Raw genomic sequence first — 23,736 nt, 5'->3', positions numbered from 1 at the left:
TAAGTGCAATGACGTAGAAAAATATCTAGGCTGTGCTATCAAGTACAGAAAGCAACTCAATAGTAAAATGCACCATTTGATCATATTTTTTAAATAATCGGCATTCATGCGTTAGTATATTCATCTATGAAAGAAAGAGAAATATTTACCAAACTGATTGGTGCCTCAGTTTTATAAGGAGCAAAATAATAGTTAAAGATAATTCTATCCTTTGTTCTTGCAATTCCCCTCAAATTCTAGGCAAACTTTCTTCTCCATCCACATAGATTTAGCTTCAACAACAGACACTGAGGCATTGTTTCAAGAAACAAGAAGTGGCAAATATGTATGTTTTACTAGGAAAGCATTTTTGAAAATTACAGCTATATCAGCTTACTGAAACATAATGTAATTGTTAAAATTTTAATGATAGAAATGGATTTATTGGCATGGAGAAGGCAGTGTTATCAAAATATAAAGGCACTACAGAATAATAATACGTAAAGCCAGATCCTATTTTTGTAAAACATGCACATCTACCCAAGCAGTCCTAGGGGGATATTCATCAGGAAATTAACAGTGCTTTCTGCAACTGAGTGAGCCTGTGGACAAGCTTGTTTTTTCTAACTCTAATTGTGTATATGTTCTTATTTTTTTGTAATTTTCATCTATTATTATTTTTTAAGAGTTATAAAAATAAAAGACCACACTACGATCCCACAGGATAAGAATTATGACAGTTTACGCATTTTGCTAGAGAAGCAACACTTGTGTATATTTACCTTAAATATTGAAACATGCAAACATTACATGAGCAGGAGGCTGAATGACTGATGGATGCAGAAGGGTTCTGTTCAAAGAAAGTGCTCAAAGTAATCTAAAGGAGGGGTAAGGGTTTGTGGGATGGAGAGAAGGAAGGCAACTCAAGAGTGACATGACTCTGGTAATGGACAGAGTGGCTTGAAGACCACAGCAAATTGACATCTGGAAGAACACGAGACGAGCCTAGACAGGTACTGTGTGTCCAGTGTCCAGTGGGCCTTGGATAGAAGAGGGGTTTGCACTCAATCCAATACAGAACAGAACAAGAAAAGATATACACAGTGTGAATTTCAGAAGACCCTGGTAACAGGAATCTGGAGCACGGAAGTAGGCAACGGTGTGAATCGAGGCTAAGACAGCAGAGGCGGAAGTGAGCAACAACACACAGCAGAGACACAAAAGGCAAATTCATGGGACTCAGGAGAAAAGCTAAGACCAAAAGGATGGCCCATCCACCCAATCATTAGACACAGGTTTAACAACCCGGCTGCAGATTAATTACTTCAGGCATGATAGCCACAGTAGTGAAAGCCGGATATTCCGACTGACAGCTGAGCAGCTGGAACAGGATGCTGAGCCAGGACTACAGGGGGCAGCCGTTGGCTCCACAGTGGCTTCATGGCCATATCTAATCATCAGAAAACATGTGGACAAAACGACTCCATCTGTTTCAGAGAAAAATGCAATTAAATTATAATGAAAATGCGCATCCCCCAGTAGAGTTCAATGGTTTCTACACGGATGTTTTTTTCTGAAATTATTATAGCAATGTGTGAAATACCTCTTTGGGCTCCAAATGCACTGTTCTTAAGAGAATACTTTTTTTTATGCATATACTTTAGGTAAAATTTTCTTCATAAAGTGAAGATCAACAATGTACAAGAAAAAGAAAGTATACCATTATTTTAACCTTTATTAACTAGTTACTAGCACAGTGTCCTCATAAAATATCCTTACCAGGACCAGGTATATCACCTTCCTGGTATAAAAATTTCAACGTCTTACAACCATCTTTCTGAAAAAAGTGACTGAATGCTTCCAGCTGTTAAATAAAGAGAGGGGGAGAGAAGGGAGAGAGGGATTATCAATAAAATCACCAGAGAACTACAACCCAAGCCAAAGCTTATGCTAAGCATTTCCCTGAGCTCAATCCCTGAACCTATAGTAATCACCTGCGTGACTAGCCACTTACCTGAGCTGCCTCACAGAATCTTATGAGCACAGGTCATTAAGTCCAACCGGAAAGAATTATATCAAAACATGAAGGAAAATGTATAAGAAATAAAGGATTCTTGGGGCTGGCATGTGGTTCAGCACGCTAATCCTCCTGCCAGTGCCAGCTTTTCATGTGGGCAATGGTTCTAGTCCTGGCTAACCTACTTCCAACCTAGCTCCTGTTTATGACCTGGGAAAGCAGCAGAGGTTGGCTCAAAGCCTTGGGGCTCTGTACCCATGTGGGGACTCAAAGGGAACTCCTTGCTCCTGGGTTCAGACTGGACCAGCTCCAGCCTTTGTGGCCATTTGGGGAGTGAAGTCTTTCTGTCTCTCTTTCTCTCTGTATATCTACCTTTCACATAAAAATAAATAAATCTTTTTAAAAAAAAAATAGAAATATCGTAGTTTTATTAAATGTAACTATTCTTTTTAAAAAGTATTTTAATATATTTTAATTTTTGACTGATATATAGTTGAACATGATACATGTATTCAATTTAGGGAACACTGTGTGGAATTTCAAAATATGGATACAGGGTGTAAAAATCAGATCACTGAAAGTGACATCATATCTATCACCTTGCATATTTTTCATTTCTTGAACTGGGTAGCATTTAAAATCCTCTGTACTAGCTATTGTAAAATAATCAGTTAATTTTGTCAACCATACTTATTTTACTGTGCCATGAAACATGAGAAAGTACACCTCTATACCCATGAGCCATCCTCTTTCTATCATTGCTTCCTAAGTTCTGATTGCCATTCTGTACTTCCTAGAGATCAACTTTAGCTTCCACATCTGAACAAGGATATTCAGTCTTTCCTCACCTAACTTCACTAAACATAATATCCTCCAATGCCACCCTGAGTTGCTGCAAATGACAGAGTCTCACTTTGTATGGCTGAATAATATTTCTCCATGGATATATACTGAACTTCCTTTAATCACTCATTCTGTCAATGCAGACCTAGGCTAATGCTTTCCCTTGGCTGTTGTGAACAGTGCCAGAGAAGGCACAAAAACGCAGGTATGTCTTGAACATATTGGTTTCAATTTCTTGGCTTATATATCCAGTAAAAGAAATTATTATTAGAAGCTGACTTGAAAACAGAAAACATACCTTATCAACTAACTCTTGTTTGATCAGTTACTTAGACAATTATGGTTTAAGTCATCGTAATTTGACCCACAGGGTACGAAGCTAATAAAAAAGCATTATTATTATTATTATTATTATTATAATGAGATTCTTCCGTATTGATGAACATTAGGCTTGTATTCAATTACTGAAGAGTCAGTGTAATATCTTAGGAAGCAGAAAACTATACAGGTCCCATCAGCAAGAGCCCTCAGGTCAGATGGGAAACACAAAGTTACTAAGCCGTCTTCACACCAGTCTCATACAAAGTTGCTCTCCGGGGCAGCAAATCTCTCTTACTTCCCACTAGGGAGCAGTGTCTCGGGTGTCACAAAGCCCCTCACCTTAAATTTCAAACCTTAATGTGTCACAGATTCACGGAGAAGGCTGTGTTAAAAACACAAAATGCTGGCCCAAGAATTTACATTTCCAAGAAGTTCTGGGTGATCCTGGTGCCAATTTGAGAACCACAGACTTAGGAAATGAGAGAGCCACAGAGATTTGCGTAACACTAGCCCTTGATTCTACCCTTCTCTGAAATAAACTTGACTCTTAGATAACTGCATTCTAAAAGCTGTTGAGCCTAGCTCTTCTCATCCAGTTCCATCAACACTTCCTGGCTGGCCCACCAGCCCTGAAAGCAGACAAATCCTTGAAAGTATTGTTTGTGACTGTGATTGAAGAAAGACCTCCATATACCCAATGCATTTGATACCTGCTTCTAGACACTGTAAGCTATATCACCCCTTGTGACACACCATCTTCTTACTCCCCCTGTCTCCTCCAGAGACTAGCAAGGTTAAGCACTGTCATGGGCCACAGTGTTCACTGCAAACTAAAAGTTCACCAGTTTGTCTGAGCTTCACCACAGGTCAGATCAGATAAGATAGCTTATAAACCCCTTCTGCAGAAGGAAAAAAGAAAAACTGAAAAAAACTTAACTGACAGACCCAGAATCACACAACCAGAGTTCAAAGTATGAGGTTGCAGCCAGGCTTGGGGACCCAGATCCTTCCACAGCACTGTTGCCTTGACATTGGAAAATGCTGTGAGGAAAAGCAATGAGCTGAAACAGGGCTGCGTGCAGGAGCCTGCAAAATGAGAGGGGCAAAAGTGTGAATGCCGGTGTTGCAGAGACCTCTGCGTTGCTCAGGCTCCATGTGCAAAGGGGCTCCTGAAGAAGCTGTATAATAAAACAAGGGCACTCCTAAGGGCCAAAGCCGGTTTTATGAAAGCTGCGGCATCCACAGCAACACAACTAAAGAAAGGTCTTTTGACAACCTAAGGCCTGAAAAGGAACTGGAGCCAGGCTGCAGAACTGACACATAGAGAGGAAGGGCTCAGAAGAAGACAACAGGAGCACGGCCAAGCAGAGGGGTGGGGGTAGGAGTTATCACACTTCTCTGACCTCTAGTCTCCACTGGTGCCTCCATGAGATGAAACAATTGGGATTCAGAAGGCTAAGGAGCCCAGGTGACAGACTTCCAGGCCGCACAGCATGGTGGGAGACAAGGGAGAACAGATCCACAGGCAAACAAACGGACCGTCACACCCTCTCCTGTCCACCTTCTTGTGGAAGCTCTTTATGAGCTGCATGCCAGGCTTCACATTAAATGTCTGACCATAAACCTTATCACTGTAAGCTATATCACCCCTTGTGACTCATACCATCTTCTTACTCCCCCGATGCCAGCTCACTGCATGTGCTTGCCTTACCTTCCAGCGAAAAAAAAGCACTCTAACATCATTATAAACCTCTTTCCCTCCTGGTAGTACTACCTTCCCTCCACTGCGACTCTGCACACTCAGAAACCGATTTAAGAAAACACCTCTTGGGCCTGGCATGGTGGCCTAGTGGCTAAAGTCCTCGCCTTGAATGCACCTGATCCCATATGGGCACCGGTTCTAATTTCGGCAGCTCCATTTTTCATCCAGCTCCCTGCTTGTGGCAGTCAAGGACGGCCCAAAGCCTTGGGACCCTCTACCCACATGGGAGACCTGGTTGAAGATCCTGGTTCCTGGCTTCAGATTGGCACAGCACCGGCCATTGCAGTGGGGAATGAGTCATCGAACACTTGGGGAGTGATTCAATGGACAGAAGATCTTCTTCTCTGTCTCTTCTCCTTTCTGTATATCTGACTTTGGAATAAAAAATAAATAAATCTTTAAAAAAGAGAGAGAGAGAGAGAGAGAAAACACCTCTTCAACCTGGATTTGTCTCTTTGCCTCTAGGTTTCCTGGCAGCCTAGGCAGTGCCTGGTCCAGTCCTTAAAGACAGGCACAACGCCCATAAACCAAAGTTCAAGAGACACTCCAGGAATGGCCAAGGGAAAGGGTTTGCAGGCTTGTGGCACACTTCCACTGCCTGAACAGCACACCAGCCAATGAGAATGCTTGAGTCCAGACAATGCCAGGCCCCGAGGCCACACAGTACGTATCTAATATACTATCACTCTGCAGGCACCTGCTCCCCTACATACCTCTTCTCACAGGCCCCAATCATATGCTCACATCCTTGGCAGAGCTGCTGGGATTCTAGTCGTGGGGCTGGCCAAACATGAGCCCTAGCCAATTTTCAATCCTGGGATCAGGCCTGAAACCTAGACCCCCAAGAAATAAATTGGTACCCTCCATCTCCTTATCTGGAGAGAGGTTTATCTGGGCGATTTTGTACCAGTTGCTTCAGCTTGGAAATGAGGCACTCCACCAGAGTCAGCATAGGAGCCAAGACAAACGCAGCAAGAGAACAGCAAGAGCATCCTCTTGCTCCCTGGGTGGGATCATCCCACACTTAGGGATAGCCACAGAACTGGTTGGGTTCAGGGCAAAAGGCAGGACAGCTGATTAAAAATTTCAAGATGACAACAGGAAATTGCTCAACTGAGCACAGTGCATTATAAGAGCAAAGACTGGTGTGAGGATACATGCCCATGAAGCTTTAGCTTGACCACAGAGGTCTGTTCTGGCAGAAAATTTCAGTGGCCCGGGAAACCACAACCCACTACTAGCTGCCTACTGAGACACCTTCTTATTTTACATAAGCATCACTGTCTCTATCCTGGCTCGTTAAAACAGCTCAGAGCCATTGACAGCTCTGCTTCAGTCACAGTTTCACCTCACTGGTTTCAACCATGTATCAAAGAAACAGATAAAGGATCAATCCCATTGACACAGGTAGGGAACTACCAGGACTCGGGGCCTGAAGACATGAAGGGCAGACAGCTTTGCACCATTTGCAGCACACTGCATGAAGGAGAGAAGAAACTCTTCCAGGCACCATTGCAGAGAATCCTGGCTTCTACGGCAAGCAAAGAGTTTTGCCCAATTTCATGGGCCCCTCCAGAAACAAAGGCATATGTCCCTCCCCATAGCAATGTCCTCAGCATAACCTCCTCCCACTCCAACTGTCTTCACCAGTGCATTTGGTCAGAATAGAAGATTACCATACATTCCTATACCAGGGTGACTGCTTAGCTTTATCATCTGAGCCTGGGAATGAAAGCAAGCACTGCGAATAACTAATCAGGCAACTACACATGGCCGCCCTGACCATGCCACACAGAGAGCTCCGGTCACCTGACCTAGAACGACCTCATCGCTTTCCACTCCACTTACAGAACAGTCACCATTCCCTAGGTCCTAGACACGGAGCCTGTTTGTGTCCATGATCCGCACCTTTAGCTGCACAAACCACACACACAGATGTCACTCCGCTTGTGCTCAACTATCTCACTGTTGAAGTCATTTTGAGCTTGAATTTCACGCCAGTTCTACCTGCTAATTCTTCTCCTTTCCTCGAGTAGGCCCCACTATTATCTTACTGGCTATAATTTTTGTTTTTAATAATAAGACAAGTGTCTTCTCTGCTCTGAAAAAGTTCAGTGTTCTCTTTCTAAATGTTTCGCAGCTCATTCGACAGGTCCCAGTTTCTTGTACTGCTCAACGAGCCATCAAAACCACAACATGACAAGACTCAAACTTACAGACAGAGAATCCAAAATCAACTCTTCAACGGTGGCCATGTCCAGGCCCAGCTTTTCTGACAGAATTTCAAATATGTATTTGTAGCACGCATCGAGTCTCATTTTTCGGCTTTCCCGTGCGTCTCTGTATCTTGCCTTAAGAAAAAAAAATGAAAGCCATGTTTGAAAATTGAAGTGACCCAACTCTGACATGACAGTGTCTCTGACTCGAGGCCGACCTGTCTCTCCTTCAGCGTCTCCTGGAAGCTGGGAATGCCGCTCATGCTCCGGCGGTACTTGGACGAGCGGCGGGAAGACTGGGACAGCACCTCGGACAGTACTGACTGAGCTGGGCGCGGCCCGAGCCGAGGTCGGACCCGGTTCACAACCGGCTGCGGCTCATCCAACAGGGACAGTCCTTCGTCGGAAGGGATGAGATCCCGGTAGTCAATCATGAAAGGAAGGTCGTCCTCAGGTGGAAGCAGGTCGTCCTTGCCAGTCACCGTTTCTTCTAGAATGGACGGGGTCTCCGCTGCCGAAAGGGGCGGGGGTTCCACATCTGACAGGAGCCTGGACTCGTCGCCGGAAGAGGGTGGGACCTCGTCTCCAGAAAAAGGCGGGACCTCGTCTCCGGAAAAAGGCGGGACCTCGTCTCCGGCAGGGGGTGGCCCCGTGTCTTCAGAAAGGGGCGGGGCCTCGTCTCCAGAAAGAGGCGGGGCCTCATCTCCGGAGGGGGGTGGCCCCGTGTCTTCGGAAAGGGGCGGGGCCTCGTCTCCGGAAGGGGCTGGACCCGTGTCTTCAGAAAGGGGCGGGGCTGCCTCTTCCGCAGAGGGCGGAGCCGCTTCCTCAGGAAGTGGGTCGCCTTCTTCAGGATTCATGTCGCCTTCTTCAAGATTTCTGACCTTTCCTCCCGCAGAATAGCTCCAACAAGACCTGCCATTGTGAAATGGTTTGAAATGGATACCATCAACTACTGAGTGCTGGACGGGCAACATTATCTAAAAAAGTAAAGGCACAATATGGTTGTGTCCTGGAAACACCACCGTAAGGAGCACAAAGGCAGTCCCAAAAACCACATATTATATGAGTCCACTTACATAAAGAATCCAGAAAAGGATCCAATGACAAAAGATGGACTCACGGTAGCCAGGGATGGGGGTGAGCGGAAGAATTGAAACTGACCACTAATACGCCTGGGTTTCTTTGTCAGGTGATGCGATTACTCAGGAATTAGATAATAGTATGGTTGCACAACAGAATAAATCGAGCAAAAACACTTTGAACTAGAACATTTTGAACTTTAATATGCATAGTTTATGATAAATTTTGTTACATGCAGTATCCTCAATTTTTTTTAATGCTATTTGAAAATAAGATCATGGGCCCACTTGGTGGTTCAACAGGCTAATCCTCTGCCTGCAAGCACCAGAATCCCACATGGATGCTGGTTCATGTCCATGATGCTCCACTTCCCATCCAGCTCCCTGCTTGTGGCTTGGAAAAGCAGAGGAAGATGGTTCAAGTACTTGGGCCTCTGTACCCACACGAGAGACCTGGAAGAAGCCCCTGGCTCCTGGCTTCAGACCAGTTCAGATCCAGCCATTGTAACCATTTGGAGAGTGAACCAGTAAATGGAAGATCTTTCTGCATCTCCTTGCTGTAAATCTGCCTTTCCAATAAAAAGAAATTTTAAAAATAAATAAAAGTAAGAGAATAATAAACAATGCACTAAGAAGGTGACTGATTTATTGACAGTCTATGGGGAAATTTTGCTTTGGAAAAATTCCCACCAAAATCTGTGGGGAGTGAAACAGGCATTTCGAAACTAGGGGGGGAAAAGTTAAAAGGAGGTAGGGTCATCTGAGGCACTACGGAACTGTCATCAACCTGTAGGTACCTGGTACCCTGCTTGTCCAACAGTTGTTTATAATCTAGTAGAAAAAGAACATTAAAAGCAAAGAATACTTAGTCTTGAATGTCACCAGTTAGGTGTAGTAATGTCTACAGTGACTGAGGTGAAGCTGAATCCAGGAGCTTAGAAAGCAGATTGAAAAGAAGGGAGAGGAAACCCAGGAAAGCTGAGGGAAAGGCAGAGAGACTGGTAGAACAAAGGTTGCTGCTTCTCCTCCTCTCCTGTGCTGCAGCCATAGATGTCATGGGAAGGTGTCACAGGCCCAGGGCTGTGACATTCGCCCTGGAATATAGAAGCCAACATAAGACATTGGTACTCACAAATGCACAATGTTATTTGTTATTCTAAGTAAGGGGCCAACATGGTGGCATCCCATTTCCATATACCTAGATCCTGTCTCAGCTGCTCTGCTTTCAATCCAGCTCCCTGCTAATGTGCCTGGGAAGGCAGTGAAGGCTGGCTCAAATGCTTGGGTCCCTGCCACACACACACGGGAAATCCTCATGAAGTTTTTGGTTCCTGACTTTGAGTTGTGAACCAACAAACAGAAGATTTTCTCATCTCCCTCTCTGTCACAAATCTACATGAAGCTATCAAGTGTGCTGTTTTAAGATTCTACTGAAATAGAAATTTGCAGAAGGAAAAAAAATTGAAACTATTGTGGATGAAGCAAATGAAGAGAAGTTCATGCAGAATTTGGACATTATTTGGGACTGAAGGAGAACTAGGATACAGTAAAGAAAACAAAGCAAAGGAATCAAACTACAAAAAAATGATCAATAAGCCAAAAACAAGTTCATTCTTATGCCATACAAACCATTCATTCTTCCAAAAGACCACAATGGGAACTCCTAATCAGTTAAGATAAATAAATAATGAGTATATGGCTTTTATACAAGCGAAGATCCTTCATGCTAACATCTTGGGGCACAAGCTCTGTTGTACTTGGGGTCTCTTCTAGTTCTCAGTAGCTGATAAAAAGTCCTCCATGAAGAACTATCCAAGTTAAAAGAATGGGATATGGAAAATGAAAGGCATGAAATAAGCAAGTGGTGACCTGTTGGGAGGAGTCAGTCAGGAAGTAGGGGTTGGGGAATAACAAAATCCACAGCACCTGTGATCTAAGACAGATGACGGAGAGGGAGTACGGAGGATAATGGATCCCAAAGTTATGAGCAGAGATCTCTGCAGTGGGGTCAAGCAGTCTCAGAAGCATCTGCAATGAACCCCAGGCCCTGAGCAGTAAGTATTTACCACCTGGTCAAGCAAAGCCCACTTTGCCATCATCAACTTTCCTAAAAGAACATGATACTAGTCACCAGTCAAAGCAGCACCATGAATACAGTAGACCAATCAGGGACCTGCACACGAGCTGAATATGTTTTTCAACTACAATTTCAAGCTACAGGAATCCTTAGTCCTAATCTCCAAGGAGTCCAGGAGATAGGTCATCAATACTCAGTCAGGCTCATGCTCTAAACTTTGCAACAAATACCTACTGTCTTTCACAAATAAATAATTTAACTTAATTGGTCAAGTTTCCATTAGCTATTTCCATGAGAGCCATTCTGCTCACATGTACTCTACTAAACACAATCTACTCCCTTAACATAGGTGAACATTTAAATACAATATGCACATTGATTTTTTTACCTCTATGTGTGCCTTCTTACCTCAGTCACAGAATTTGTCTAACGCTGTTTTGGGAAAGGAAAGAAACATCAATTAATATCTGAAATGCAATAAAGTACTCATAGAACACCTGAATTTGTGCTCTACTAATTGCTGAATTACATATAGTTAGTTTAAACTAAGGACAGGACAAGCTCTATAGTGTGAACCTAAAGTGTTTCTATAGTTAATAGTCCATGAACACTAGAACTTAACAAATAGATGTTAATTACTACTGCCATTGACCAAAAACTCTCCTAAATTATTGTTTAAAGATTTTTAAGTGACTGCTAAGACTAAATAAATGACCATGGCCATTAAGGAGAGATTTTGCTTTGGAAAGTTGTTATAAGTTTTCCCCTAATGAAATAATTTGAGATGCATTTCTTCATGGTTTTCAAATGTCAAATCCTACTGTGCATGCAATGAACACTAAATATGAAAAATATCAACATCATTTCCAAAGAGTGACATAACTAATTTTAAGTTAGAAAATGTATACAACTACTTTATATAAAAGAATTCCCAAAACTTCTAGCAAAAATTTTAATAGATTACACAATTAAGATGTAAAAGTCTTAACAGACATCAATTAAGCTACTTTATGTACATATTAAATATATACAAATATAGCCCTGGTAATTGGTTCATTACAACATGCTTGTGAAGGAAACAGCAACAACAACAACAAAAACAAACATAACAAGAAACCAAGTGTCACTTATTAAAGGAACGGTTATCCCTGTTCAATAAAATGTTAATACAGGGACCAGCATTGTAGCACAGCAGATTAAACAACAACCTGTGATGCTAGCATTCCATCTGGGTGCCAGTTTAAATTCCAGCTGCTCCATTTCCAATCCAACTCCCTGATAATGTATCTGGGAAAGCAAATGACCCAAGGATCCAGGTCCCTGCCACTGATGTGGGAGACACAGCTGGAGTCCAGGTGCTTGGCTTTGCTCTGGCCCAGCACCAGCCATTAAGGCCATTTGAAAGGTAACCCTACAGATGAGAGATCTCTGTGTCTCCCTCTCTAACTCTGCCTTCCAAATAAATATCTTTTAAAAACCTGTTAGTGCAAATATTAGCAATAAAAAACAAATAAAGGAATATGTGCAGATGTGGAATGTTCCCTAAAACATGTTACATGTAAAAAAACAGTACAGTACACTGCATAATGACACCAACTGTAAAAGTGCATTCTATATGCTTACACACAGCACTTCATCACTTCTGAGATGACACTTTAGGAAGATTTAATTGGCAGTATTTTCTCTTAGCAAGTTTTTCTTATGCAATTAGACAACATACATAATTTGCATTTATGTAATTGCATAGATTTACATTCAGTAATAGCTTAGGTTTGATCTAAAAAAATTATAAGCTTTCCAGGGAGGATGCACAGATTATTAACAATGAGCACTTTCATTCAAAGAGACTGGAGGAAGGAAAGCAGAGAGAGAATTTGACTTTTCAGTTTTATAAACCTTTATAAACTTCCTGTATGCTTGTTGGGGATTTTTTCTTGTTGATGTTGTTCATCACAGCCATATTTCCTTATAATAATTACAAGTGTACTTCATGAAGTTTGAGGAAAATTGAATTAAAAGATTAAGTTTTATTCTGGTAGAAAACAAACTTGAAATCTGCATAGTTTTTAAATTACACATTTTCCATGAACATGTGAAGCCTCCTGATACGTACACACTGGGGTGATGGACAGGGCCGTCAGCACCAATAAGGCCAATCCGGCAGAGAAAGTTCTGCAAATGAAAACTTGAAAGAGAAGGTGACATTTGAGTGGTGCCAGCAGAAAGTGGGGCGTTCGACTCGACGACGCAGAAAGCCCGGATAGTGGGGGGGTCCTCCCTCCCAAGTAAAGGGAAGTGGACCCAGTCCCAGCTGCTGAAACTGGAGGATCTCAGGGAGTGAGGAGGACGCAGTTGGGGAAAGCGCCTAAAGGGTGAGGTACTTGGCCGAGTTCACAGTGGAGTGAAGAAAAAGGGAGAGGGACAGGAAGACCCTCAGGGGCTCCAAGCAGAGACTGGAGTTGATCTGGCGGCGGGGTGGGAGGGACAGGGAGAAAGGCTGACTGGGGGGTCCAAGGCCCTCAATAGGGGTAACCATAGGGACGGCCTGTTAGCGTGGACATCATCTCCAGCCATGGAGCCGGTAACCCGGCCGCAGGGGCGGTGGAGGCGACCTCCGAGGGCCGCCGCGCCCAGCGCACTCACCGGCGGCGCCCTGCTCCGCCGCAGCCCGTCCTCTGCCCGCGCCTCAGCCCAGCGCAGGCGGCCCCTGGAGCCCAGCGAGCCCGGCTGAGGGAGCCGTTGGGCGGTCAGCGGCTGGCTCGCTCCAGGTTGTCCCGCGCGGACTCCGCAGGACGTTGCTTGCCGCCGGCTTCCCCTTAGCAAACACTTCATCCACAGAGGCTGATGCAAGAAACACAGTTTTAGGTGACCCAGGCGCTGAAGGGCAGCGCCCCAGAGCCAAGAAATTGGGGCAGTGGTGGAGACCTGGCAGCATCCCAAGGAATGCTTTTAGACGACTGGCCTGAAACTGTACAGCTACATAAAAGTCATGGCTGCTGTCTCTTTCACAGCTTCCGAAGTTTCTCTTAAGAACAGATAATGTTTCCTATTGGGCTACTTTGCCCAGAAAACACACAGAACTGTGGAACTATCAAAACCTCTTGAGCAGAACCCTCAGAGCATGCCCCACATCAGGGACCCTGGAGTGGTGTCTGGTGGCTGTCATCTATCCCAGGGTACAGAGACAATGGGGAGGCTGGGTGTGGCTTCTTTCCTTGTCTTCTCCCTTCCCCAGATTGAAAAGGGAAAAAAGACAATGTGGAAATAGTGATCTCACCCACCTTCCTGTAGCCCTTGACCCTTATCACCCTAATCAATTATGCAAAAATCATCAAAAGTAAGAATAGTTAATAAAAAATTTTAAACATGGTAGAAGTAACACAAAAATGACAAGATTTTGTTCAAAAGATGTAAGTTGCTGTATTGCTTGTCACACCATGAACCATGCAATAGGTTTCATTAACTATGATAGAAATCTAGGTTCATGGAATATGGCCAAATGATAGCACTCCTGAGAATGCCTATGAGATAGGAAAAATACACCTTCCATAGAGTTCTCTTGAGACCTCATAAAAAGTAAACACTGCATAGTACACATATAAGACATTAAATGTCCAAGACCCTGAGAAATAAATGTTCCTGGAAATATAATGAAGGACTGTATATAGAAATGCTTTGCACAGTAGTAAGTGGAAATGGCTTAATCAATGGGCCCTGTTAGTAATTGCAGTTTATGTACCAAAGAAAAATACTCAACTGGTGATCAGGGAATCTGAGATTTAGCTCTGGGACTCTGGGCTACCCAATAAATAACTAATTAGTGGGATAACTTCAGGTTGGGAAATTGCTGCTGTCCTAGCTGTGCTTGTTTATAAAACAAAGTGGGGGAAGGTGAGATAATATTTATGTTCTCTTTCAGTTCCAAAAATCTATAACTCCATGATGACTTTCCTTTCAAACCTCACCAACAGAGAAAGATGGACAGAAATAAGGATGTCAAAACAACCCACCGGAAATTTTAGATACTGTAGGAAATATGCAATTAAAGTGCACAGATTGTCTATATATAATGTTGTAATCGTCCCAACATAGCCGCATGATTATATTGTCAAGCAACAATGTAAGTAGTCACTCATTCAAATAAAATATATGGAAGTATTGAATAAGTTTTCCTAGCTCATTTCCCCAAGCTTTTCTTCCTGGATTATTGGTTTGTGGCTATAACAGCCCATGTATAGCCTATTTAGTAGTCCCTGCTATCTGAAGAAAACAGTAATAGCTGCCAATGCAGAAATCCAAAATGATGGTAAGAACCTGAACAACTAATAAAACAATGTTCTTTAAGGAAAATAAATGCAACCACAAAAGTGTTTTAAATATACTTTTACATTTCCTGACAAGATTTTTACTGACAAGAGAGAAAACTATTACGAAGTGCAATTGACATTTCTCTTCCTCCACTGCCACTTATCAGAAATCATGAATTTGAACTTGCTTCTTCTTGGGTACTTCCTAAAAAGCGCCACTCGATGTATATTTAGCCATTAACACTGTATTATATTGTTTTGAATATTTTAAAACTTTGCAAAAATAGCATTGTGCCATACGTATTCTAACTCCGTTTGTATTGATCTTATTTTTGTTTGTTGAGATTTACCTATGTTGAAAATGTGGCTCTAGCTCTTTCATTTTCACTTACATACAATATTTCACCCTATGATAATGTGATTTTCCTACTGGACGTTTAAGCTTTGTGATTTTTATATGACATATAGGCATTTAATCTATAGCTCTGGCTCATAACTCCCTCACCAAGGCAGATCACAAGAACTAGAATTTCTCTTGCCCAAGGCAAGTCTAGTAGCTCATCTTCCCCCTTCTGCCTGCCTTTTTTAAAAGAAAATCTCTGACCTAGCTTTTTTAATAGTAGATCATAAAACCCCCATTTCAGAAAGGATCTTGCCCTGTTACTTGGGGAAGGAATATTCACAGAGACTAGGAAGACTCCTAACCATAAAATATATGTTACTCTTCTTGGCTACTCTTCTTGGCCAATCAATCACATTTCTGTGTTCACAGTTGTTCACAATTCAATCACATTTATACACCAAAGTCCCCCAAAAAACAAAAAGATGAAATGCAAAAAAATTTGGGAAAACCGAATTAAGCAGTTTCTAAAGTGTGCCCCACTCCTTTCCACATATCCTATCTTATATATCTCTTATGCATCCTTTGTAATCTTCTTTATAATAAACAAATAGACCTCAGCTGTAGGCAACTGCCTATGTTGGCTTGTACTTAGGCACCTGCTACACTGATGGGAGAAAAGCAACCAATAACTTGTGGGTATTGTGAGCCTGGTCAATGCAAAATTTGTGTTAACTATACCAGTATGTCAGCATAGTTGCCTATTATTTTTCTCTCTCTTTTTAAATTTTTAAAGGATAAGTAGTAAAGACAGAGAACTCAGTGCTGGGACACACCACCCTGGCCCCACGGTTGGGAGCTGCAGATTGTATAGGGAAGGGTCTGGGGACACATTGGAGTGGGAAGGGGTGAGGGCATGTTTGGCAGGGAAAGAATGATTTCTAGGTTCTTCCAGAAACCAGGTTACTGAACTTGCAGGTAGGCCAGGAAGCTGAGATGGAGTGTTTTAGAAAGGACATGTGTGGGTCAGGTCACGGCACCTGCCCATGTGAGAGACCTGGGCTAGGTTAAACAGCATTATCCAAAGTCTGCTGACACAGAAGCAGTAGCTGGGGGAAACGCCTGAGTGTTTAGGTCACAGTACTCACCTACAAGCATCAAAGTCAGGCTTGGCCACAGCACCCACCAAAATGCAAGAGAACCAGATCTGGGGGGCAAATTCTGTAGGGAATTTGTGGGCTGGCCTCCATGGGACTATAGCACCTGCCAGTAAGAGCTGAGACTGTAGGTGGACCATACCAGGCTGGGTCAAAACATCCACCAGTACGCTCAAGATCTAGGGCTTGGAATAGAGACTCTAGGGACTCAGTAGGGGAACCCAAAAACTCCTCTACTGGGCTGCAGCTCCTGCTGGTGAGTGCCAGAGCCTGGGCTGTAGACAGACCAGGCTGGGCAAAGCTGCAGCACTCTTCATGTGTGTGGGTTGAGTCTTGGAGCAGGCCAAACTGGGCTGCTTTCCAGCATCCATTGGTGCTCACAAGAGCCAGATGGGTGTGGGACAGGCTAGGCTAGGCCATGACACCCAGTGGGTCACTCAAGAACTGGGTATGGGGGTGGGGGAGGCTGTGCTAGATTGTAACCCTCCTCAGTGAGAGCCAGAATGAGTGTAGGCCATTTGGGCTAGGCCATCAATACCCACTAGTCAGTGCCAGGACTGGGGGCCAGCCATGTCAATCTGGGCAGTAGCATGCTGTGACACATGTAAGATCCAATGCTGGGAGCAGGCCTGATAGGGAAACTTGGGGAACTTTCATTTCAGGCACAGTTACCATTGTTGAGCTTAAGAGCCAGGGCTAGCAGCAAGCTAGAGCAAGCTAGGCTGCAACACCTGTTGGCATATGTGTAACCTGGGTCTAGCGTGGGCCTGGCAATGTCAGTCCACAGCACACACTGGCATGAATGAGTGGTAGGACAGGGTACATGACAAACCAGGTTGGATGACAACATCTGTTGGTTTATGTGAAGTCTGGGGGTGGGTCAGACTGGATTGGGCTGCTGTACCCATCAGTAAGAACTGGGACTGGGGGTGGGCCAGGCTAAGCCAGACTGTAGCACGTGCTGGTGAATGCCAAGACTAGGAATAGGCTGTCTCAGACTGGATCACAGCACCAGCTGGTGCATATGAGACCTGGGGCTAAGAGTGAGCCTGATAGGGGAACTTTGGGACTCGCTTGCTGAGCTGTTGCTTCCACTGGTGAGTGTGAGAGCTGGGACTGGGGAAGGGCTGGTCTGGGGTGGGCCAGGCTTGGCTAGGCAGCTGCACCTGCTGTAGTACACAAGAGTCAAAATGGGTACAAAGCAGCCACGCTAGGGCAGCTCAGCTGGCAAGTGCCGTGTCTGGGTCCTAGTCATGTCAGGCAGGACCACAGTATCCCCTGGCAGGCATAAGATCCTAGGGCTGGGAGCATGCCTGGCACGGGACTGCAGGCACTCCCGTGCTAGGCTGTACTTATTGCAGGTGAATATAAGAACCAGCGCTGGGGCTGGGCCAGGCTGGACAGGTCAGTGGGACCTGTTAGCATACACGAGGGCTGGGTCTTGTAGTTGGACAGGCTGAGCTAAGCTGCAGCTACTATAGATTTGCACAGGAGCTGGATGGCCTTGGCCAGATGAGGCTGCGGCAGAGGCTGGTGCCTGCAAAAACCAGGATCAGGAGTGGGCCTGGTGGGGAGTACTGGGAATCAACCCAACTAAGCCACGACACCTTCGGATATCTGTGAGGATTGCATTGGTGATGGGCTGACTACACTGGGCCATAGCACCCATCAGTTCATGTGAGATATGGGGCTGAGGTAGAATTGACTGTGCTGCGTTCACTGGTATGTGCATTGCCTGGTGCAGGTGACAGACCAAACCTGACCCTGCACTGGCTGCTGCACACAAATCAAGTCTAAGGTCACCCAAGGTGAGATTTCTTGGAGAGTCTCCAAGTAGACTGCTGGACTCAGATCCTTTCCTCAGGAAAAAAAAAATCACAGGATGTGTGGTCCAATCTGGAGTGCATGTCTAGGCACTTGGCCTCCTCAGTTGCTGATGCCTATACAGTGGACAGCATACCCAGCTGCACACAGAGCACATGACAGCCAGCTCATCTAGGCCAGCAGGGGATGCCAACTGCCCCATCAGAGGATGGAAAGAAGAACAAGTTGGACAATTCTCATGGCCAAAGTTTGTCTATGCTTGTACTAAGGTGAACTTTGTCAACCAGTAGGCCTCGAAAAAATTATCTCAATCTTGCAGTAACGAAGCCTACAATGCCTCAGAGCTGTCAAGATCAAGTAACACCCTCAGAGCACTCTTCTCCACATCGGGGCCTCTAGGACATTATCAGGGGCCATGCCCTCTCCTTGATGCTAAAGTAGTTTGATAGCCAGGAGCAGCCCTTTCCCTTTCCTCCCCTGTGGACACTGGAGGAAAAAAAAAAAAGCCTGAATATATCTGCCCACTTTCCTCCAGATAGAATCCTCTCCACCCTAATCAGAGGTCCAGGTGGGCATGAATCATTATCAACTATGTAAGCAGTATTTATAAAAGAAAAAGAAACCGATAGATACACATGTTTCCCCCAAGGGCTGCCTGTCACTGGAGCAAATTAATGAGACTGGAGGAAGGGGTTGTGGGAAGCTTGAGCTGTAGCCTGTCAGTCAGAGGCCCAGATAGAACATTCTGGAGCGTACAACCGTCCTCTGAAGTCAGGGCAGGAGCAGGAGCCGTCTTGTGAACTGAACAGAACCTGTGGGATCTGACACCAACTTCCTATAAATAGTGTCACTTAACGTGATTTCATTGATTTGGAAAACACAGAACTGGTATATGTGGGGAAAAATCCCAGACTTTTTAAGGTTGCGGAAACATCCCATGTTGATCTTGGGGTGAAAAACATTCTTCTTTTTTCCCTAAATGGGCTCTTTCACTTTTTTTTTTCCAACTGTGTTCCTTATGCTCTCTTGTAAGATATAGTTGTAGGAGGACATTGTGAGCCTGGAAGGTCAGGGAGCACAGGTTTGCAGTTCATTGGACAGTATTTGCATGACAACAACCAAATGGCTACCTTTGGTATAAACAGCATGTAAATGAGAACACCTGGTGTAATATACAAAACAAAAGGAATTCCAATCAAGAGAGGGAAACAGTACAGACTCTCAGTGTGTAAAGTCTGATGCCCCTAATAAACTTCGGCTTTGACCATCAGTCAGGGTCCACGCGTGTTATTATCGGCTCCGTGCACCAAGTCTGTCGCTGCGGGACAGCGACAATAGTCACTGTAGTCTCTCAGGATATCTACCCAGAAGTGGACTCTGGGCTATCTTCAACCTCACTGGATACTGTCCAATGTTTTCCAAGGTGTTTCTAATCACGTAAGTTTCTACTAACAAGTGTCTATGAATTTCAATGGCTCCACATCCACGCCAACATTCGATACTGAGAGATTTTTACTTTCAATTTCTGGCAATCTGAATGGGTACCAGAAAAATATCTCCATTTTGTGTTAAATCGTATTTCCCTGTATGCCAGAAAATTGGGGCATATTCATATGCTGACCGCCTATCTGTGTTTGCTCCTTTGTAAATTGCCCTTGCTTGTTGTTTACCGTGATCAGTTGAGTCCTTTATCTTTTCCGCAGATTTGTAAGCGCTGCCAGGCACTCTGGACCCTGACCTTATATTGATCGCGTGCATTTCTCATACCTTTGCTCAGTCTGTGGATGGCCTTTTTTTTTTTTACCTTTCTAGGGACTATTTTAGTTTTCATTTTTAAAACATCAATTAATTTATTTGAAAGGCAGAGTGACACACAGAGGGAAAAAGAGAAAGACCTTTTACTTGCGGGATCACTCCCCAGATGGCCACAAAGATTTTGGCTGGGCCTGGCTAAAGGCAAGAGCCTGGAGTGCCAGCCGGGTCTTTCACAAGGATGGCAGGGCCCCAAGCACTCTTCCATTGTTCCAGGCACATTAGCGGGGAGCTACATCAGAAGTTGAGCAGATAGGACTTGAACCAGCAGTTATAGGGCATGGCAGTGTGACCGACAGCACCTTCAGGTTGCAGAAACATCCCATGTTGATCTTCACATGCTGAGGCACAAAAAAACCCCCTTTATTTGTCTTTTATATTTTGTGCTGTGTAGCTTGCTATGAACTCCCTACCATAAATTCATAACTATTTTTTTTCTGATATTTCATTGTTTAAGTTTTTTTTTTTATTAACATTGTATTATGTGAAACAGTTTTATAAGCATTGGGGAGTCCCCCCGCCCCTCCCACACCCCTCCTCCCATAGTGGATTGCTCCATCTTGTTGCATAACCACAGTTCAAGTTCAGTTGAAATTCCTACATTGTGAGCATACCCAGCATAAAGTCCAGCGTCCTATTGTCCAGATAAGTTCAGTGGCCTCTTGGGGAGACCTTCTCTGGTCTGAAGGTAGAGCCAACAGAGTAAAGTTCCGGTCAGTTAAAACCCCCAACAAAACATCAGCGTCGATATACAATGTTATGGGGTTAATTGGTATAGTGTTGAGTGAACAATATGTTAAAAAAAAAAAAAAGTTCAATTCTTCCACACCTCTGGGTTTAGACAGTATCAGTGACAGGTTCAGAAAAGTAACAATCAACCAAGCATAAATTACAGGTTAAATCCAGGCAAACATTAGATGTCTGACATAGTGTTGAGTAGACAATATGTAAAAATTACATGTAAGTTCTTGATTACCTTCTACAACTATTTCAATGTCACCTCCTCAATTGAGGTGTGTAATGATTTTGGGGGGTGTTGCAGAGAAATCTCTCATACCTTGCTAATGAGTACTTGTTTTTTATGTTCCATCTAATAGTATATGAGTAAGTCCTTGATGACCTATCTTTATTGTTCTTTGGTTATCTCATCCTATTAGTGTGTGTATATGAGTGTGTGTATAAGTGTGTGTGTGTGTAGAGGGGGAGGGGGGTTTAGGAGGAACCTTGTTGGTCTTTATAGGGGGTGGAGGCCCAGAGCTGAAACTAGGTAAGGACTGGAGAGGATTCCTCCGCCACTGTCCCGCCGGAAGTTTATTGATCTTCTGGTTCTGATGACCAATCGTGGTTCCTAGTCGTTGTTCTGATGTCGTTGGTTCCTATGTGGAAGGACTCGGGCTTCTTCCATCTCGTGTAGTTGGTCCAAAGAGAGGGGGTGTCTGTCCTCTGGGTTCACAGCATTCGAAGGCATTCCAGGTCCCCGTATTCTCTTTGGCAGTTGCGTTGACGTTCTTGTGTCCGTTCTGATAGACCTTGGTGGGAGTCCGGGAGTCCTTATGGGTGGGGGATAAGCCTCCTCCAGTCCCTCTGTTCCGCTCTGGGGTTCTCCCCTATTTTGTGCATATGACCACTTGTTAATAGACTGTTTGGGTCGTTCCTAATTCCCCTGTGTGTCATTGTAGCTTTTGCTGTTGTCTAATGCTGATCTGGATCTATCAACTTTAAGATACTTATCTAGTTCCTGCAGGTTACACTATGTGGATTCCTAGCTTAAGTTCCTAGCTTTAAGTTTTACCTGTTCACATATGTAACTTTAGTCCACCTGGATTTCTGTTTGAAAAGTATGTCTCTTCCCCAAACATGTGCGTACCAGCTCTACCATATGTCAAAATACAAATATAAAAATTACTCTGGAACTTAGCAGCTGGGAATAATAATCATTTATTTTCTTATAGTCTCTTTAGGTTAGAAAACTGGGGGTGGCCTAGCTGGGTAGTTCTGAATCAGACTGTAACAAAGTCAAAAGTAAATGATATCCCCATGTTGTCCTGTGGACATAGGAGAAAAAAAAACCTGAAACATTAATTTTACCTATCTTCCTCACACCTCCACTCTCTCCACCCTAATCAGAGGCCCACATGGGCATGCATCCCTCTCAACTAAGTAACTGTTATTTAAAAGAAATTTTTTTTAATGACACTAGATCTAACAGTAGTCACCTCAAAGATCTACTGGCACTCCCATGTTCCCAGCTGCTGGCTGGTCCTGGGTCCTCTCTGGCCACTGGCCAATGACATCATTTTCTTCCACATGAGTCTTTCCAGAGTCTTATAATAGTAAGCTTACCTACCCTTGAGCAAGAAAAATAAAATGAGAGCGCTCTGCCAAGAAAGATAGCTTTTTGTATAACAATCTCAGAACCCATTCCTGTCACTTCTGTTGGATTCTACTCCTTACTAGTGGAGTTCCTAGCGGAGTACATCGCAGCTCGTACTTGTAGGAGGGGAGTGTGTGAGAGTGTGAATTGCGGTCAGGCCCCACTTACTGAGCATATTAGTGGTGCTGCCATATTGCTGCAATTTCAGTAGCTTTATACTAAGCCTTAGTCCCTGGTAGAGTATATCTCCTTACTTAACTATTCTTCAGGATGTCTTGCCTATTCTGGGCCCTAAACACTGATTCTAGAATCAGCTGATTCCATTAAATAGAAGTCTGTTGGAATTCTCACTAGAATTGCACTACATTATTAGACTTATCTGTCACTGAGTTGCTATTTTATGATAGCAGGCTTTCCTGTTGATTCCAGCACTGTGGTACAGCAGGTTAAACCACCACCTGTGATAGCAGCATCCCACAAGAGCACTGGTTCAAGTCCTGGCCACTTCACTTCTAATCTAACTGCCTGCTAATGTGCCTGGGAAGATGATGGCCCTAACATTTGAATCCCTGCCATTCATGTGGGAGACCCAGATACCATTCCAGGTTCCTGTCTTTGTCTTAGTCCATTTGGATTGAATGGCCATTTAAGGAGTGAATCAGCAGGTGAAAAAGCTCTGTATCTCTCCCTCATTCTCCATAACTCTGCCTTTCAAATCAATAAAATAAAACCTTATTTTTAAAACACTGCATGTTATAGACATTTGGCTTGTTAGTGGTAGCAAAGTTTTACGTTTACTCTTTTCTCTCTGAAGATTTGATCATTTTAGCTTATAAAATAAACTGATAATAAACAGGAAAAGGAGCATAGGAATTTATTCATGTGGGAATAATCACGGCATGGGAGCTGGACACAGTTAAGTCTCAAGGGAAGCCTGTTGGCTGAGGCTGCTGTGAGTTCAGCAAAAGCATAGGGATTTAGGTTTCAGAGGGGTCAGGGAGGCAGCTGTGCAATGCTGCTGCAGGAGGCGCACAAGGAGCCAGGGCGGCTGATGCCAGACCTTCTCCTCCCTCTCCCTGCATCCTGTGGAAAGATCTCTATAAGGAGCTAATGAGCATTCAACAGAAAAGCCCCTTTCCACCCTCCGCCCCCCCCCCCCTTTACTAGTGTCGTTTCCCTTCATAGATATGAGGTACTTTAAGATGGGCAGCCCTTCCCGGTATTCCTGAAGAGGCCAGCAGCGTCCCTGAATAACAAGTTCAAGTACGTTAAAGAAACACATTGCCAGGTGATGTATTTTGAGGTCTCACAGAGTTCAATGGTGACTTAAATTTCTTATAATTTAAAAAAAAAATTTTAATGTATATAATTGTCACCAAAGCCTCCAGGAAGGTTCAGAAAAGCTCAGTCATTATTTCAAGCTTTTGAAGCTGCTGTGCAGTGTAACCATACTTGAACCTAGATTTTTCTGATTTCTGTTTTCATTATCCTGGGTTGTTTAACTGGAGAAAATAGATTCTGGATAATGACCATTTAAAAAGAATAACTTTCACTTCTCCCTTTGCATTCGCGTCCCCTTTTCTACCACGTTTCAGTCCTGTGGTATGGGTGGTTACTGAACCGTTCAA

This window comes from Ochotona curzoniae, unplaced genomic scaffold (assembly GCF_017591425.1).
Source record: "Ochotona curzoniae isolate NIBS_2020 unplaced genomic scaffold, NIBS_Ocur_1.0 contig_3819, whole genome shotgun sequence".
Taxonomy (NCBI): Eukaryota; Metazoa; Chordata; class Mammalia; order Lagomorpha; family Ochotonidae; genus Ochotona; species Ochotona curzoniae.
The sequence above is the reverse complement of the archived record's forward strand: the minus strand, read 5'-3'. Positions refer to the sequence as shown.